The following is a 19998-nucleotide window of genomic DNA, read 5'->3' as shown; positions in this document are numbered from 1 at the left end:
CCAGGGCTCCAAATTTCTGCAGCTGCAACTTCATCTAAGGATGTGTCTGAACTCTTGCAGAGAGAAATAACAATCACTTTGTTTATACAGCCAAGAGAAACGTTTTCTTAGCCTTAAAACACTCTTGGCTTCTCTGTTTAAAAAAAACAAAACTTCTCAGACTTCTCGTCTGAGAAGGAACCCACAAATGCACCTCAAATTTCATTTTGGGTGAAAATTTTGGTGCCAGTGTTACACAGGGTAGCAGAGAAACGATAAGGGAGAGGTGTGTTGCTTCTTGCAGTGGCAAGTTAGCAGACAATATGTGGAAGCAGTTAGTTGAATGAGGACCAAAGAGACAGTATTAATATTCAAGTGGCAAGAGACTTCAGTGCATATGCAGGATTCATTTTCCTTGAAATGAAGGCCAATGAAGACTGTGGTGTTGTTAGGATATGTGGTTTAACTTGCACATATATATAACCTAGGATGGAAGGACTCACAGCAGCAACACTCCAATAGCTCTTGCCTCCTCTTTAGCTTCCCAGGGAACAGATTTGGGTCCAGCACAGAACAAGACAAGCCTGAATCAGAATCATACAGAAGCAAAGAATCAAGTTGGAAGGGACCATGAAGATCATCTAGTCCAACCCCCTGCAATGCAGCTGTCCCATACGGGGATTGAACCTGCAACCTTGGCATTATCATCACCCTACTCTCACCAAATGAGCTATCCGATGACAAACTGTGTTTCCAGCTTCCAGCACCAGTCAAAACTCTCTCAAACACAACCCCCCTTGGCCTATTGTTCTGCATCCTAGGATGATGTGGCATCCAGCCGGGTGAAGTGGGAAATGGCTCACCCATTTACTTCTATGACAACTTCTTCGGACATGTAAATGGAGGTGCTTACCCGGCCAACTTTATAGCATATATATATACATATATATATATATATATATGCTAGACTTGGATAAGCCAACGGATGGCACACTTTTCTCTGGTAGTTGCCAAGCTCACAGGCTGGGATTGCCCTCTGGTATTCTGGCTGAACATAATAATCCATCTCTGAGAATTTGCAAGAAGTCACGTATCTCCTTCCTACAGATATGGTTGGAGAAGGAAAAGTCGCCCTGATAATTAAGATAAATCCTACCGCCCAGGAGGAAAGGTTAATGAAAGGCTATGTGCCAGCAAAGAGGGTTTAATACAGGGCTAGGAAAAGCCTCAATGCTGCATTTCTATCAAAGGAATAATTACGTCCACACATCATGGCTCATTTGCAATTTTGTACTGCCGGATGGGAATCCACTATTAAATCGCCAATCACATCTATACCAGATGTACCTCAAAGCTTTTGGGAATGGTCTGATGCCACTCATGAGGAGGACTGAATGTTTCGCTATGCTTTTCTCCCACTTTCTTTGACCATCACAAAACCTTAGCAGGTCTTTCCCTGCTGCCAATTTTTTAGCCTTATTCAAGAGAACGAGTGGAAAGGGCTTTCGTTTTTGTTTCATTTCATTTATCACTAACAGAAAACTTCATATTGCATGAAGGGGGAGGGGGGGACACCGCAGCCAATAAATCCAGAATGTCACAAAAACATTAATCTTAACGATTAGTACACTCCACCTAGTTATTATAATATTATAATAAAGAAGGCTGATCGCCGAAGAATTGATGCTTTTGAATTATGGTGCTGGAGGAGACTCTTGAGAGTCCCATGGACTGCAAGAAGATCAAACCTATCCATTCTCAAAGAAATCAGCCCTGAGTGCTCACTAGAAGGACAGATCCTGAAGTTGAGGCTCCAGTACTTTGGCCACCTCATGAGAAGAGAAGACTCCCTAGAAAAGACCCTGATGTTGGGAAAGATGGAGGGCACAAGGAGAAGGGGACGACAGAGGATGAGATGGTTGGACAGTGTTCTCGAAGCTACTAACATGAGTTTGGCCAAACTGTGGGAGGCAGTGAAGGATAGGGGTGCCTGGCGTGCTCTGGTCCATGGGGTCACGAAGAGTCGGACACGACTGAACGACTGAACAACAACAACAATATTGTATAATATAATTGTACAATTCTTAATGCATATGAACTGAACTGACCCAAACCCTGTGATCATCATCTGAGGCCCTTCTTTGGGTGCTTCATCCACGAGAGGCCAGGAAGGTGGCAACACAAGAATGGGCCTTTTCTGTGGTGGCTCCCCATTTGTGGAATGCTCTCCTCAGGAGGCTCACCTGGCACCTTTTTTTTTACAAATATTTAGGTGCCAGGCGAAAACATTCCTCTTCTCCCAGGCCTTTGGCTAATTAAACAACCTATGCCCCTTTAAACTGTGTGTGGGGAAGTATTGTATTTGTTTGTTATTGTGATATGTATTTTTGTGCTGTTATATTATAAACCGTCCTGTGATCTTCAAATGAAGGGCAGTATAGCAATTTAATAAATCATCATCATCTTAATCTATCGCTCTCGGTCTCTTGATCTGTCACTTTCTTTCCAATTTCCAGTTTCAATAATCTTCTCATAATTAAACCAGACGTACCCCTTTCGCATTATACAGTACATCTCCCCCACCCCCAAAAGGTAAAAAAGTAAAAGGTAAGGGACCCCTGGATGGCTAAGTCTAGTCAAAGGTGACTATGGGGTTGTGGCGCTCATCTCGCTTTCAGGCCGAGGGAGCCGGCGTTTGTTTGCAGACAGCTTTCCAGGTCATGTGCCCAGCATGACTAAACCGCTTCTGGCGCAATGGAGCACAGTGAATGAAGCCAGAGCGCACGGAAATGCCATTTACCTTCCTGCCGCAGCGGTACCTATTTATCTACTTGCACTGGTGCGCTTTCGAACTGCTAGTTTGGCAGGAGCTGGGACAGAGCAATGGGAGCTCACTCCGTCGTGGGGATTCGAACCGCCAACCTTCTGATCTGCAAACCCAAGAGGCTCAGTGGTTTAAACCACAGTGCCACCTGTGTCCCTTTTTCTCTCACACACACCCAAAAAATAATACATTGTGAACCCATGAGTTTTAAGTAGTTCTAAATGGTATCTCATAGAATAATCAATAAATTTCTGCCAGTTTGCAGAATCCCAGGATTACTGGCCTGAAGACATGGTAGACATTTGTCGAATCCATGGGGATGCAGAGGTTCTGGGACAGATATCCAAGAGTTCCTCAGCGGACAACCCGATATGGAAAAGATCCCCCAAAGTCTGCTACTACCTGTCTAGCTGCAACTGATAGCATTTGAATTTTGGTACTACAATTGATAATTTAGAGCATCTTTAGTGTGTGCATCTTCGTAAAGTCTCAGGCTGCTCCTTTTGGTACCCTCCCTTTCCCCATCCATCACCTACCTTCAAGTGATGGAGTCGTGGGCACCAGACTCCAAGCGGACAGGATGGCTTTGCTGTAGTTTTCACTTTTCATTTCTCTGAGACCCGCGAATCCTGAGCTTGCCCATTAGCAGCACCTTGTGGTGTGATGATTTATCTGGATGCTTTCATCTAAAATGTGAACGTATTCGCAAGGGGCTGCCTATTCTTTCTCCTCTATATAGCCAGCTCTAAAACGAATTAAGTGGCAATGCATTTGAGTCGCTGCTATAAAGTGGCACCAGGTGACTGGTTTTGAGGGAAACGTCTTTCCGTCAAAATGATGAAGCTGTTACGGGCGTGCATTTACTGTCGGTAAAAGAGCAATAATCAAACTTCTGACAAGGGAAAGGCAGAGAGGGAGGGAACCTCGGGGGAAATGGGGGAAATAAAATTTCCTAGCCTTTCAATAAAGATTTTTCTGGTTGTTTGCTTATGCAGTGCGATAGAGAAGATTCCATTGGCCAAAGAGGCGCATGAATAACATGACAACACTTGATTGGTCAGACCCATCTGGTCCACCATTTTGTTTACAACAGGGGCGGGGCTCTCTCCAGACCACACCCCTTTCGCAACCAGGCCGCTTTCCCCCAGGCCACACACCTCATGAGTCCTACATTGCATTCTCCTAGAGTGCTTTTGCCTGGCTAGAATGCGGCCTTGAACTCTGTTAGTGCTTCTTGCTTCCGTCAACGGAGGACAGAAAGAGAGGTGGGTGTAAAGTTGTTGCCCCACCCACTTCTGCCTCTGGCTCCACCCACCACTGGCATGTGCCCACCTTCTGAATGTTGCCTTGAAGGGAATATGGCGCTTGAGTTGGAAAGGGTTCCCCCACCCCATTGGGAAGCCAATAGGAAGCATACAAGCTGGGCATGGAAGCAAGAAGATCTACCACATTCCTGGATACACTACCTCTGCACATGGAGGTTCTATCTAGGTATCGCAATAGCTCTGTCAATAGTTATCTGTATAAAGCATTTTTTTCAGATCCTGTGTTGCACATGGCCGATAGTTAAGAATTTATTGTCAAAGATAACACAGTCACTTCTACATTCTGAATATCTGCACACACCAGTCTAATAACTAGGCAGCTATTCCCAGGTCTGTGCTCTATGGAGAAGTTTTAGCAACAAGGGACCACTTCCCCTCCACCAGTTTACATACCTTCAGCCGGTGGGCTTCATAGATAGGACCGTTCTACTGCATTTGTGACACCTCTGCTTTCAACCTAAGAATCACTGTCAGAGCATCTTCATCACCCACGTAAAACCACATTAACTGAAGGACACTCCCAAGTCCACTGTGGGGTAATACCTTTAGGAACTACCCAAAAGTCACAAAACGTGGCAAGCATTTGTGTTCTCCAGCATTCTTTGTCAAACAAGAAGTTACACAAGGAAGTGGGTGTTTGGGTGAGGAAAGATAACAGTTGCATATTATCTTTGGATACCGGGATGGATCAGAAAAGCTGGCCACTTCTTCCAATCCTGATGAAATAGTTCTCAAATCTCTGCAAAGGGCAAAGAGGTGATCTTCCCCCTGCTCCCAGGAAAAACACCCAGAGAATGAGAACTGTCCTTGGAAAATAGGAACCGTTGAAGTGTGTGCAACAGATGCTTGTGGTGGAATCCTGTGCCAGATGCCTTTGCCACTATTTGAGCTCAACATGTGATCATCACTTTCATATACTTTCCTAAACCACTCCGAAATGTATTTATTTATTTACAATCAAGTGGCATACAAGTTTTATGAAATAAATAAATAGTGCGTGGTCACTGCTGTCTGGAAGGGAAAAAAGCTTAAGATAGCACCAAAAGCTTGGATTAGGGTAAAATGTGGAGAATAGGAGGCTAGCATTGATCAGGCCATCTCTACTTACCGGTATTTCACTGCATATTAATGGGCATTGTTCACATTTTTATGGCAATGAATCCCAGGACTCAGCTAAGATTGGTAAAGAAATAAACGATTTACCGGTATATGCGTTGCATATGCCACCAGATGGCGCTGTGGAGTCCAGTTTTTATCTACCTGTTTTCCTTGTTTAAATTTACAAAGTGTTTAACTGAAATGCTTCTTTGATGTGTCTAGATCCAGCCCCAGTGGGAGGCTGCTGCTGCTGCTGGGATATTTTTAAAAAAAACAACCTCAAACCCCTAAGCTAATATGTCACCAGGAGCTGACTGGACGGATAGAGAAAACACTAGCAAAATTAATGTGCCATTGCACTGCTAAGAAAACATCCCACTTAACAACCAAGCAGCAGCAAGTCTGTTTTGTAGGCAAATGCAATAGCAATAGCTTCCAGAAGCACTACCAAAATTTGCTCGTTTAAAATCCTAAAGAAATTGTGGGGCAAATATGATGAAATCTCTCTCTCTCTCTCTCTCTCTCTCTCTCTCTCTCTCTCTCTCTCTGTGTGTGTGTGTGTGTGTAGGAGGCAGGGATAGCGTCAGGAATGTGCACACGTTTTTCTATGTCTCTGCATGTGTTGGAGATAAGCCATCAATGCTAATCATTTTCCAATGGTTTGCAGAGAGCCCAAGTTAAATATGTTTACCCTGTTCCTCATTCTCGTGGGGGGGCTTTTGTGGACATTAACAACTAAGCCGCTCATTTCCAATTTGCAGTCAGAGACACCAGAGCTGCGAACGCACAGATGGGACGATATTAAGACCTGCCGAGCTCCAAGCAATCTATGAAAGCTTTGCTGTGAAATATAACCCTCCGCTATTAGCATCCTTCTTGCAGCCAGTTTGAGTCCCTTCTTCTCAAAAGGGACAATGGTGGTGGCATCCTTCACAGCAGTATAAAAAGGAAATGCCGTCAGCAAAAAAATTAATTGATAACCAGGGGTGGGAACAAAGTTCGGGGTTTTCTAGATTGCTGGTGAAATACCATGTGATTCAGTTTCATGCCCTCATTAATGGATTTGGATTTGATATCCTGCTTTATCACTACGAAGGAGTCTCAAAGTGGCTAACATTCTCCTTTCCCTTCCTCCCCCACAACAAATACTCTGTGAGGTGAATGGGGCTGAGAGACTTCAAAGAAGTGTGACTAGCCCAAGGTCACCCAGCAGCTGCATGTGGAGGAGCGGAGACACGAACCCGGTTCACCAGATTACGAGACAACCGCTCTTAACCACTACACCACACTTTGAGCGCGCAAATGTTCATCGGAGTACAAACATGACATGAAGGCTGGAAACTTCAACTCGGCCATGTGGGAATCACTTGCAGGTGACAGCAGTGCCTGGAGTCCACAGCAGTGACCAGAGGAGGAAAGACCACTGGGAGGAGCACAGAGAGATGAAAGGCCGTGGTGCATTTGCATCAGCACAAAAAGATGCCTTTATCTGCCCCAGCTGCAACAAAACATGTCTACCCCGTATCAGTCTCTACAGCCACAGCAGGCGCTGCAACCTCCCAACAGTTTGACTTCCCCCTCAAAGACACATTCCTTCATTGTCTCCTGAGACAGACGGATGCCAACAATTTATGTATGTACTTTGTATATGTACTATACTGCAATGAAACAGCAGGAGCTCAAAACTTCCAAAAGCTAAAGAAAAACAAAAACAAATCAGAAAAGGAAAGGAAAGAAGACAAGGTCCCTTCCAGAGAGCAATGGCAAACAAAGCTGATGGACTTTGCTGAAATGGCAAAGCTGACTGGAAAACTCAGGAACCGAGAGGACCAAAACTTTACAATAGAATGGGGAAAATTTATCTAAGAAACCACTGTAAGCAGATGGAAACATTGGCAGGATTCTGATTTCACTTGTAGTGTGACAACGACCATGGATAATATGGATTGATATAAAAGTTAAGAGTTTCGAAGAAGATGCTGTTTTAAATGATCAAAATGGGACTCCAGGAGAGGGGTGGGGGGCAGTCCTGAGATTTAGAGAAATCTCTGTATATGGTTATATATTTGGGTTATTTTAACTTTTTATTGGAAAATTCAAATATAAATGATTTCAGAAAGAAAGGGGAAGATCTGCAAAAGGGTTGGTCATTATTGGAACTCAGACATGCAGATTTTCTCACATTGCTGGCACAGCAGAAAAAGATGGAAAGAGGAAGAGGATTTGCCCAGGAGATAGATAGATAGATAGATAGATAGATAGATAGATAGATAGATAATCTGCCAGGGCACAATGGGAATGTCTCTCACAGAGTTCTCTCCAGCACGTTTACAGGAAAACTCTGTGAGCTTCAACTCGTATTATGTGCCCCTCTAGCAAAACACAAATTGTTGATTTGACTGAACTTTAAATATCCCACAATTATTCGAAACCGCAAGAACTGAACAAAAGAAAGAATAAAACAGAGGAAGAAGGGGGGAAGCCGGAGGGGAAAGAAAGGGGAAGGAGTATGGAGGGGTTTAGTAATGACAGATTTGTATTGCAAGAAGAATGGAACTTACAAGATGTAAAAGGGAACATAATGATGATATACGGCACAAATATACGGGATGTAATATAAACTATGGAACAACAATGTAAATATAATTGATGAGTTCTATGTTTGTATGTTAAAGTAAAAATTAATAAAAAAGTATGAAGTAAAAAAAAAAAAAAATCCCACAATTATTAAAGCATGCTATAATACCCGAACCTCAAACTACCGGTACTTTGGGGACTGGCAAAGAGTCAGAAACCCTCTCTGCTATTGTTTCATTTGTTCTATGTTCTGAATAAATTGGCAAAAGAATTACATTTTTTTTACGGCGGTGGGATTTGTGGGGTGCTTAGCACCTACCTGTACACTTAGCTGTCACCTGCCTCGCTCACATGGCAACAGCACTTAGGAATGGTTCCCACTTACTTAGCATGTAATTCTTCCCAAGTCCCTCATCGGATGCTAGTCAAAGCCGATTGACAGTGCACAATCTCCTGTGACTCCTGGAGTTCCTTAAAATCAATCTCACTACAGAGCCCATGCTGGAGGGCATTAGTTAACATTCTCTCCAGGAGCCAGCCTGTGGGGGAAGTCCTACCCACTGCACATTATTCTTTAATTGCTTTCTCCACTGGGGATCTGTTTTGTCAATTTCCATGGCACATAGAACACTGAGTGGCACACACCCTGGAGGTGATGATGGCTTCATGTCACTAGGCATTGCGACTTTTCTTATGCCAAAGGAGTTCTTCTGCAAAAAAAAAAAAATAACACGGCCAGTGCAAGTCCCTAAGATGGCAGAGTGGCCACTCAAGTATGGCAGAAGGAGGGCAAAGGAAATGAATCACGAAAAAAATAGGAATCAGTGAATATAATAGGCGTTAGCTATATAATGTTAGTTGAAGTAGTATATAAGAAGTTAAGATTGGGTGTTATATTAGATGTTAAGACGATCGTGAATAGATTAAGAAGAATGTGATAGAGACAAGATAAGTTGTAAGTGAAGATTAAGAATAATGGTGAATGCTTATTAAAATAGTTAAGAAGTTACTAAAGTAAATTAGAACTGAACGCAGAAGAGAGAACGGAGGAAGTCCCCCAAATAAGATTAGAAATGAGGTTATAATAAGTAGATTTATGTTTTTATGTGTGTGGGTGTAGGTATGTATGTTTTATTTGATTGTTTTTGTGTATTTTGTATGGTGTTGTTGTTTTGTATTAATGTGTATTGTTTTTAGGTTGTTTATGAGAAAATCTGAATAAAATTCTTATTAAAAAAAGGAAATGAATCACGAAAAAAATAGGAGGGCAAACGAGGATCACTGAGCAAACAAAAACACAGCCAACCTTTGAAATTTATCCTTCTCCGGATTTTGTGATGCACTATTCCAATGGGAAGAAATGGGCTTTGGAAACACATGTTAAATTATGCACAAAAATGCATACCTTGGTGAAATTGATGTTGAAAATGCACATATTGTGCATAAATGTATATACAAGGCAAAACTGCATAAAAACGCATATATTTGGTGGAATGCAGATGAAAATGTGCATAAATTTTCATGCAATTCATTTATTTGTTTTAATCGCACTCTGATGTGGAAATGGAGAGAGCTGGAAATCGGAAAAATGAAAAAACAGAGGCAACCTGAAGTTGTCCGATTTGTCGATCCCTAATTGATATAGATTTGCTGCAATTGCCCTGTGTTCGGCACTAGAAAATTAACACTCCCAATGAATATTCATGGCATGGGGCCCAATCAGATAAACTGGTTTTCATATAGAAATTATTATTAAAAAGGGGGAAAGAAATAGCCTGTCTGGAGGATGGTGTTGCGTCCCCTACGCCTTAAATGCTATAAATTCATCGCTCAGCCATACATTCCCTCCAACATTCGGGACCTCATCATTATGCACCACCATAAAAGTGCAAAGGTTAGAACTTTAATAGGCAGCTTGATCAGCAAATTATGCAAATTCATTCAAATCAAACCTATTGCACTGCCTTCATGATCAGCCATATTAAAATACAGCTCAGTTGGCAAATCATAAGACATTTTCAGCTGCTTGGTCAGTAAAAGTAATCCATATGAAAGATATCTACATTGCTGCACCCAACTGAGCAATGAACATTTCTTGAGCTCAGGAGCCCAGAAATTCTATACCAGACATGCCTTTTCTGATGGGGGTGGGGGAATCTAATAAATCCTGTAATCTAGCTGAGTGTGAAAACAGCCGCTGAATCGAGGCTTTCATTACAAAGACCCATAAAATAGCATTTGCAGCAAATGCTCCACAAATATGAAGCTCTCTCTCTTCTTGAAGTTCATAGAGATCATAGAATTGTAGAGTTGGAGGGGACCCTGAGGATCATCTAGTCCAACCCCCAGCAATACAGCAATATGCAGCTGTCCCATACGGGGATCGAACCTGCAACCTGGGCATTATCAGCGCCGTGCTCTAACCAACTGAGCTATCCAGCCTCATTCTATTCAGACACCGAGAGCTTGAAAGTGCACGAGAAATGTCTGCGCTTCCTTTTCTGCTGGCACCACCAGACCATTTGTTGGCCGCTTTCTGATCCAAAATTGTCCTGGAGCAGATTGATCATCTGTGGCGGGGCCCGAGTTCAGATTGTGCTAGCAGAAAGAGATTGATTTACAAAGCCATAAATGTTTGCAGGACGACTTCTGTGGAGTGAATACTAGGCCACACAAACTAAACATGTTTGTCTAGGGCAGGGGTTGTCAACCTGGTCACTACCGCCCATTAGTGGGCATTTCAGGATCCTAGGTGGGCGGTAGGGGGTTCTACGGCACAAGCTGAATCCTCCTTCCATTGAAGGAGTAAGGCGGTAAGGAAATTTTACCATCAAGAAAGATGCATTAGTGGGTGGTAGGTATAAAAGCAGTGAGAGATTTCACTTTCTTGGGTTCCATGATCACTGCAGATGGTGACAGCAGTCACGAAATTAGAAGACGCCTGCTTCTTGGGAGAAAAGCAATGACAAACCTAGACAGCATCTTAAAAAGCAAAGACATCACATTGCCGACAATGGTCCGTATAGTTAAAGCTATGGTTTTCCGGGCAAAAGATGTTGGTCATAATATTATGATGGATGACTGGGAGAGATTGTGGAGGAAAGATATTAATTTTACTGCTTGCAATAGTTTAAGAGAAAATGTAATGAAAATGCTATATAGATGGTATCTGACACCAGTCAAGCTAGCTAGAATGAACTCTAAAATGTCGGATGTGTGTTGGAAATGTAAATCGTCAAAAGGTACTTTTTATCACATGTGGTGGTCGTGTTCAGGGGTAAGGGCCTTCTGGGATAAGATTTATAATGAGCTTAAGAAGGTAATGAAAATTACCTTTTGCAAGAAACCAGAGGCTCTCCTCTTGAGCATGACCAATGATGAGATACCCAGTCAGGATAGAGTGTTTTTTATGTATGCCACAACAGCTGCTAGAATTTTATTGGCAAGAACTTGGAAGGGCGAAGAGATACCGACAATTGAAGAATGGCAGATGAAATTGATGGAGTACATGGAGCTTGCAGACCTTACCGCCAGAGTCCGAAACCAGAGGGAGGAGAAGGTGTCACAAGATTGGAAGAAATTCAAAGACTATTTAGTTAATCATGTTAAAATGAATGTTTGAATGTTTGTGCAGGAATATATAAAAGAATCGGCTTTAGAAGCATAAGTAGAGCTATAATTGTTTAAGAAGATATTATTTGATTGGATAGATCTATTTGTATAAGAAGAGGATAAGATATAGAATATATGTTAAGGAATATTTTGGTTTAGATAAATTTAAAAAATATTAGAATATTGAGTATAAGTTAATGACAAAAGAAATGAAGCTACCTTAAAAGTATATATGTTTTTGAAGACAGAGGAGGGACCAGGGGAAGTCCCCCCAAGAAGTTAAAACAAGTTTAGAAACAGAGATAAGTATTTAGTAAGGTTTGTATAAGTTTGTTTTGCTGTATGGTTTTGTTGTATTTTTGTATTGTTGATTGTTTATTATGTTTTTATGGTGTTTATGCATGTAGGTTTAATGTTGTTTTGTTTTGTTTCATGGAAAAATAATAAAATCTTATTAAAAAAAAAAAAAGCTATGGTTTTCCCAGTAGTAATGTACGGAAGTGAGAGCTGGACCATAAAGAAGGCTGATCGCCGAAGAATTGATGCTTTTGAATTATGGTGCTGGAGGAGACTCTTGAGAGTCCCATGGACTGCAAGAAGATCAAACCTATCCATTCTTAAAGAAATCAGCCCTGAATGCTCACTAGAAGGACAGATCCTGAAGTTGAGGCTCCAGTACTTTGGCCACCTCATGAGAAGAGAAGACTCCCTAGAAAAGACCCTGATGTTGGGAAAGATGGAGGGCACAAGGAGAAGGGGACGACAGAGGATGAGATGGTTGGACAGTGTTCTCGAAGCTACTAACATGAGTTTGGCCAAACTGCGAGAGGCAGTGAAGGATAGGCGTGCCTGGCATGCTCTGGTCCATGGGGTCACGAAGAGTCGGACACGACTGAACGACTGAACAACAACAAAGGTATAAAAAGTAGGTATAAAAAGGTTGACTACCCCTGGTCTAGACAGAGAGAGAGAATGAGAAGGATTGATCCCATCTACTTTTGGCTTTGCCCTACTCATCACCATATGGCCCCTGACAGGTTGCCCCCTGAGGAATACGGTCCTCAACACACACACAAAGATAGCCCACTTCTGGCCTGAGTGGCCAAAGAGCAGGATATCAATCTGCTAAATAAAATAAGTATTTTATGTGGACCAAGTTCAACAGCTTCATTCCACTAATCAACATGTTAAGAGGTGAAACTTCCCCCAATGTGTTAAGTTGCCAAGATAGGGATAGCTTTCCAGTCTACCCTGCAGCTTTAAAAGCCTATGTCCATAGCAGCAGCAACCAGGTAGATATTTCAAAGGCAGGGAGGGGGGGGGAGAGGAAGAAAAGTGAATTTGAGACTCAGAGCATACAGTGGCACCTTGGTTCTCAAATTTAATCTGTTCCGGAAGTCCATTCCAAAACCAAAGCGTTCCAAAACCAAGGCGCACTTTCCCAAAGAAAGTAATGCAAAATGGATTAATCCGTTCTGGACTTTTAAAAACAACCCCTAAAAGAAGCAATTGAACATGAATTTTACTATCTAACGAGACCATTGATCCATAAAATGAAAGCAATAAATAATGTACTGCAGTCACACAGTCGGACAATCAATCAATCAATCAGTAGCTGAACTGGGTTCCACGCAGTCACAAAAACAAAACGAAAAGAACCGCAAAAGCAAAAACACGAAATAAATAGCAAAAACAGACAGACCTCAGAGTAACACACAAAACGGAAGTGTGGCACTCAAATCAGAAGTGTAACACTCAAAACAGAGCATGTTCGGCTTCCGAAAAAAGTTCGCAAACCGGAACACTTCCTTCCGTGTTTGCTGTGTTTGGGCTCCAAGTTGTTTGAGTACCAAGGCGTTTGAGAACCAAGTTACCACTGTACTTGGCACAGTCTAACCACCCCAGTGTGTCAGACATCCTAGCCTGGAGCTTTTAGTCCAAGCCTCACAGCCTGAGCTAGAGACAATTCATTTAAAATAAACGAGGGCCTGGTAGGGGCACGATGTGAAGCGGCCACTACTTCCTTGGCAAAGCTATGCGGCACAAAACCCTGAAGCGGTGGTAAACAGGCTGTGGAGGCAGAGAGCCAGAACAGCAAGCTACATACAGCTCAGTTTGGTGAGAGAACAAAGCACTTTCCAGGAGGAAAGGAACAAATTGCTCACAGCTTCGTTTTATCCTATGTAATCCACTGATTAGTCCTATTTAGGCATTCAGTCTTGCACATGCCCCATGATTAGGATCACGTGAGAGAGAGAGAGAGGATGAGCTTGCTGCCCCCCCTTCCATTGTATTGTCATTGCTGCCCTCCATGCTGTGGGGAGCAACCGCCTGAAGCAGGAAAAACGCTGAACTTGTGGAGATTCCCCGCATGATTCATAGCAACTTTTAAAATGTTCTCAGCACCAATCAAGCATTAATTGAGACCCACATCTCAAGTTGGCTGGCTTCTTCCTTTCTGTGGCTCGTTGCCATGGGTTACCAGCTCCCCTAACATGTTTGTTTCCCTCTAGCAAGTTAACGCGCAAAGAATATCTCCATTAATGTTGCAAGAAAGATTAAGACATGTAGATGGATTCCAGTAAAAGTGTTGGGAGGCAGGGTTAAGGAAAGGAGAGAGAAACCATTATGATGCTTCTAAGTTTGTTTCTTTCTTTTATGCCCAGAGGACTACGTTGCTTTTATTATCATCGTGATTTTTCTGCTTGTTTCTACAATATGAATTTTTCACTGGGCAGTTGATGTTACTGTGGTTTCCAGTTAAGCAAGTCATTATTGAATCTCCTTCAAAGGCAGATGGTGGGGTGGACAGGAGAAAGGTCCCTCTGAAAGCATGAACACAAACATTTTTCTATATTTCACGAGCAGGTGGTCAGATCCTGAAATTCAAGCCCTAGATGAAACCGAAAGTGAGAAATACTGGGGGAGTCACTGTTAGTGGTTCCTAAAGGTTTGGGCGCATAGTTTGTATCACAGGAGCCAACTCCATGGGGCTGAGGTCCCTTCGCCGCCACCCCTAAAACTTGAGGGCCCCCCCCAAGTTAATGGGCATCACCATTCAAATGGTGTGTGTGCACCGTGAGTTGTGATCAATAATGTGGGGCGGGGTTTACCTGGGGCCCCTCAATATTTCATTCAAGTTGGCACCCTTGGTTTGTATCCACAAGGAGCTGTACATTCAGTTTTTGGTGAAGCTTCCTCCCAGTTGATGTCAGACAACCCCACTACCTGTTGACCATGTAGCACTTACTGAAGACTTTCTTGTTCCAGCAGGCTTTTGAACTGAATTCTGATTTTACTGTTGTGTCTTACATTGCATGGGGTCTCCTGTACACCACGGAGAGGTGGTTGTGATTCAGTGATATACCAAATTGTTGAAATAAACTAGCAAATAAACACAAGCAGATCCTTCATCAGCGCCCAGGCTGGCGGCTGGCTTATATATACTACAGATCAGGGTTTCCCAAACTTGGGTCTCCAGCTGTTTTGGACTACAACTCCCATCATCCCTAGCTAGCAGGACCAGTAGTCAGGGATGCTGGGAACTGTAGTCCCCAAAACTGCTAGAGACCCACATTTGCGAAACTCTGCTATAGATCCAAGGTGGAAAGCTTGTGGTCCTCCAGATGTTGTTGGATTCCAACTCCCATCGGCTCCAGCAAGCATGACCAATGGCCAGGGGTGATGAGAATTGTAGTCCAGCAAGATCCAGAAGGCCACAGTTCCCCCACACCTGAGATCAAAGTCATGCTTTGTTGCAGGAAAAAAAGGTGCCAGTCTTTCATATTTTGGAACATGAAGCCTTGACTTCTGAAGTGAGGGGTTGGAGACTAGGTGAGTGCTGCGCGATAATAATTTCACAAGGTATACTAAGGGATTTAGGAAAGCGGAGGAGGGGGACTTACTAATGATCTGCTGTGCAAAACGACAGTAATAATTAGATCCATTGATGTTGGTATTTAAACCCTCCGCTGGCAATAAGACATGCAGTTGAAATTCTATTATCCATTTTCATGGCAGGAAAACACACTATTTAATGCTCATCAGATTTGTGAAAGTGGGGGGATTGTCGTGTCCATCATGAAAATGAGTGCAACCATTTGAAACAGCCTCAACGAGGGAATAGCGGCAGCCGAAACAGACGGGAGCAGAGTTTCCTCAGCTCCTCTAGTCTAGTTAGCAAATGTGATATTTCAGCAGTCCCCTGCGTTGGACGGCTTGTGCCATCTGAATGCGTTAGCTCCTGCTAATGCACTCTCATCCGCAGCAGCACAAATGGACTAAAATGGAAAATTCAATAAAATGTCAACATGCGGGTCTCCCTCTGTTGTGCGTAATTGTTTCCCGGGCGCACCGGGATAAAGTTGCTGGATGCAAACAATGAGCAATCAATGGCCCCTGCACGTGTCTGTTTTAAAGGATGGCGGTCTCTTGCTGCCAAGCCTTTTAATTAAAGGATTGTCCTTGGACTTCCTGTTGTCGGTTTTGATGTCTTAGTTTGTGCTCTGAGCCATCTTAATGGGAGTGTACAAGAACCTGCCAGGTTTTGACTTTGCAATTTCTGATCTGATTGCCCCTGGGAGAAAGCGCACTTCTTCCTCACCTGCGAGGCTGGCTGCTGCCAAATCCACAGGGCAAGCCATTGCATGCTTACTTAGGAGTAACTCCCAATGAGTCCAATGGAGCTTATTCCCAAGTAAGTGTATACAGGACTTCAACCGTGGGTGACGGTTACTTTTTTCTTCACAGATGTATAGGGCCATACGTAGCTAATCTCGAAATACCAAAACAACAAAGGGCTTTCACTTTGGCCTTTTGTCAGGCCCTCCCTTCAGCAAGTAGGCAAACTAAGGCCTGGGGGCCAGATGTGGCCCAATCGCCTTCTAAATCCAGCCCGTGGACAGTCGGGGAAGCAGTGTGTTTTTACATGAGTAGAATGTGTCCTTTTATTTAAAATGCATCTCTGGGTTATTTGTGGGGCCTGCCTTGTGTTTTTACATGAGTAGAATGTGTGCTTTTATTTAAAATGCATCTTTGGGTTATTTGTGGGGCATGGGAATTCGTTCATTTCCCCCCCCCCAAAAAAAATATATATATAGTCCGGCCCCCCCACAAGGTCTGAGGGACAGTGGACCGGCCCCCTGCTGAAAAAGTTTGCTGATCCCTGCCTTACAAGGAAAGCAAATGCCCATGTGGCTCTGGGCAGCAGGAAACAATGGAGCATGCCCTTCTTCAGAGCCAGTGTGGTGTAGTGGTTAAGAGCAATAGACTTGTAATCAGGTGAACTGGGTTCGCTTCCCCTCTCCTCCACATGCAGCTGCTGGGTGAACCTTGGGCTAGGCACACTTCTCTGAAGTCTCTCAGCCCCACTCACCTCACAGGGTGTCTGTTGTGGGGGAGGAAGGGAAAGGAGAATGTTAGCCGCTTTGAGACTCCTTAGGGTAGTGATAAAGTGGGATATCAAATCCAAACTCTTCTTCTTCTTCTTCTTCTTCTTCTTCTTCTTCTTCTTCTTCTTCTTCATTGCCAGTATTATACAGATATTCAAACTAGGTTTATCCAACCCATCTTATATAAGTTTCCTGGGCGTTCAGAACAACACAACATCTCCCTATTACTACAGGACGAGAGCCCAGAAGTCACATATTCAGTCGCCAGATTTTGCGCTGCCATGATAGACATCCGACAAAGAATGGTCTATGCTACAACTCAGTCCTAAACTGAAGGCCCATATTGTTCGACCCGCACTTCTGAAGCCCACCCCATATAGCTGTGTTAACTGATTTTTTAATTTTTCTTATAAATTTTTACTCACCCATTATCTATGTTTAATTAAGTATTCTATGCATATGTTCAAATCTACGTTCCCATTTATTTAATAATTATTCGCTTAGCTTCATACTGTTATGCTATTTATTTAGATGTCTTGCTTATGCTGCTCTATGACCATAATAAAGTAATAAATAAAAACAAAAGTAGGGCCAAGAATGAAATCACATTTCCTTACTTCTGCTTTAAAAGGCCATCCTATGCCTACAGTATGTTTGTGCGCGCATGCATGTGTCATTGGATCATGGGCTTGCAGTAAAATCAGACCTTTTTAGAAACTCGGGTAGATATGGTAGATGTCTGAAGTGAGTTCCATACAGATGAGGAAAGAGCCTGGGCAGTGCTAGACCTAGACCTTTAGGACCTAAGACTTTTGGACTGTGTCCAGTTCTGGGCACCACAATTTAGGAAGGATATTGACAAGCTGGAACATGTGCAGAGGAGGGCGACCAAGGCGATCAAGGGTCTGGAAACCAAGCCTTATGAGGAACGGTTGAAGGAGCTGGGTATGCAGCCATGACAATTGCTGCATAGCCGCTTACTAACAATTGCAGTTAAAATCTGTAACTTCGCCATGACTTGTCTTTCCGCAACATCAGAAAACTATCTGCCCTGAAACTAACTAACTGCCTCTGTCAGAAAAAAAAATACCCAAGCCTTTAAGAAGCCCAACAATTCTACAAAGCATACATTTGATTCATGTTCAAACGCTGACTGTTCCGCTGCTATCAAAATCCTCACCCAGACGCAGCCAGCAGCTTAAATTAAATGGGACTGAGCACAAATCCATCTCCGCCTGGTGCTTTGAGTTTTATTTCATCCTGTGTCCAAATTATTTGCTTTTATTGCTATTTCCATCTCCTTCGGCTCCGTTTTGCAGAAGAAACATTCGCCTGGGCTTTGCTTTGCTCCGAGCCAGACAGAAGATCAAGCAATTATGAGCAGTTAAGACTCCGGGGCTGCTTCCCCCTCCCCAAGCCACCCACTGCCACAACTTTCTTTGTTGCCTAATTAATGAGAAGCACATTGTCTGTAAGTCTGTCTGCTTCATCCCTCATTACGTGTCTGAAGTTCGGTAATTAAATCTGCTGTTTGTTGGCCGTCAGGCTGGCAACCCTTTGCCAAGACATGCCCCATCTTTAATTTTTCTAATTAGCTAAGCAGATAAATAAACGGCTTCAGAACAGGCAATGTGCAAACCGGGAAAGCTGCTATGCCCACTCATTAGAATTCAGCATTCCTTAATTGCGCCGGTTTAAAGCCTTGGAGAGCTTGTGTGCCCAGTCATACAGCTGGAACGCTCAGATTTGGCAACATCCAAGAATACTTTCCTTTTCCAACACTGTCTCAGGGGATAGGGAGAATCTCCCTCTTTGGAGCTGGCCACCAGCACCCATGAGGCTTCCTAAAATCAAACTTGAAGCTACAGCTCTGTGTATGTGGGTCCTCAGATTCTGCAGAAGCACAAAGCCACACAATATGGCATTGGCTACAGATATCGGCTTCCCAAAAACCCCTGGTTTTGTTTTGTTTTTGCCATATTTAGAACTCATTCTCTGTTCTTTGTGGCCTGTGTCCTAGCTGCAGACATGGGAAAGATTAGTGAGCCCTCATCTGTGAACAGATTTAATAGAGCCTCAGATCGGGTTCTATCACCTGTTCCATAACAGAAGAAACGTCTTCAACGACTAATTTTCCAAAATAATTTGCATTCCCACCAAACATGGAGATATGTACCTAACATTCTCTCTCACTGTATATGCATGGAATGTTTCTTGGGGGGTATATGCGAATTGTTTATTTGTGTTTTTAGAAACTGAAAAAGAATGTTAAGAAGGAACAAGTGCAGGTCTGAAGTGTGCAGCTGTTAACACCCATAAATTTGTCCATCCTTACGCTGCCAGTTCTGTGTTTCTCTTCAGCCTTGCGTGGATGATAATAATAATAATAATAATAATAATAATAATAATAATAATAATAATTTATTTATACCCCACCCATCTGGCTGGGCTTCCCCAGATACAGTGGCTGTACAGTGGTACCTCTAGATGCGAACGGGATCCGTTCTGGAGCCCCGTTTTCGCATCCGGAGCAGTCCACAACCCGCAGTGCCGCTTCTGTGCATGTGCGGGTTGCAATCTAGCGCATCTGCATATGCGCGTGACATCATTTGATGCGTCTGTGCATGCGCGACCTACCGAACCCGGAAGTAATCCGTTCCGTTACTTCCGGGTTCAGCACGTTCGTAACCCGTGCTGTTCGCAACCCGCAGAGAACGCAACACGAGGTACGACTGTATCTGCCACTGAAGCCGGCTGCAGTTAACACTCCCGTGATAATTTTCAGCTGAAATGCAGAGCCTTAATATCCAGGAGCCCCTCCACTCCCTCCCACCCACCCTTTTCAAGTAATTAGGGGCAATTTTGCTGAAACCATTTGGATGACAGCTTCCCTCCCCCCCCAGCCTGCTAATCCAATGGCACCGTCCTGTTCTCATCTCTGCTTGCATTCATACAGCACAATGAGGCATCAAATCCAGCTTCTTTAAAATCTGTCAAAACAACAACAGAGTTCACCGAGCGACAAGTTGACAGCGTGAAGACAAAAGTCAGGCAGGAATTTCAAACAGTCACAGGGCGGGGGGTTGTGGGGCAAGCTGTGTTGTCAAGGAAAAGAGATGCTGAGGAAATCAAGAAACTGTGACGGAAAACAAGGCTGCTCTCTCTGCATGTTGAGGTACGGAGGGGAAGAGGC

At 43.4% G+C, this 19998-nt stretch overlaps 1 protein-coding gene across 1 annotated transcript in view; it reads right to left on the bottom strand.

The window, feature by feature from the left end:
- LOC117053220 (ras-GEF domain-containing family member 1B) overlaps positions 1-19998 on the bottom strand; it is a 231920-nt gene that overhangs the window by 167333 nt on the left and 44589 nt on the right. The window lies entirely within an intron of this gene.

Source organism: Lacerta agilis, chromosome 9, assembly GCF_009819535.1.
Source record: "Lacerta agilis isolate rLacAgi1 chromosome 9, rLacAgi1.pri, whole genome shotgun sequence".
NCBI lineage: Eukaryota > Metazoa > Chordata > Lepidosauria > Squamata > Lacertidae > Lacerta > Lacerta agilis.
The sequence above is the reverse complement of the archived record's forward strand: the minus strand, read 5'-3'. Positions and strand labels throughout refer to the sequence as shown.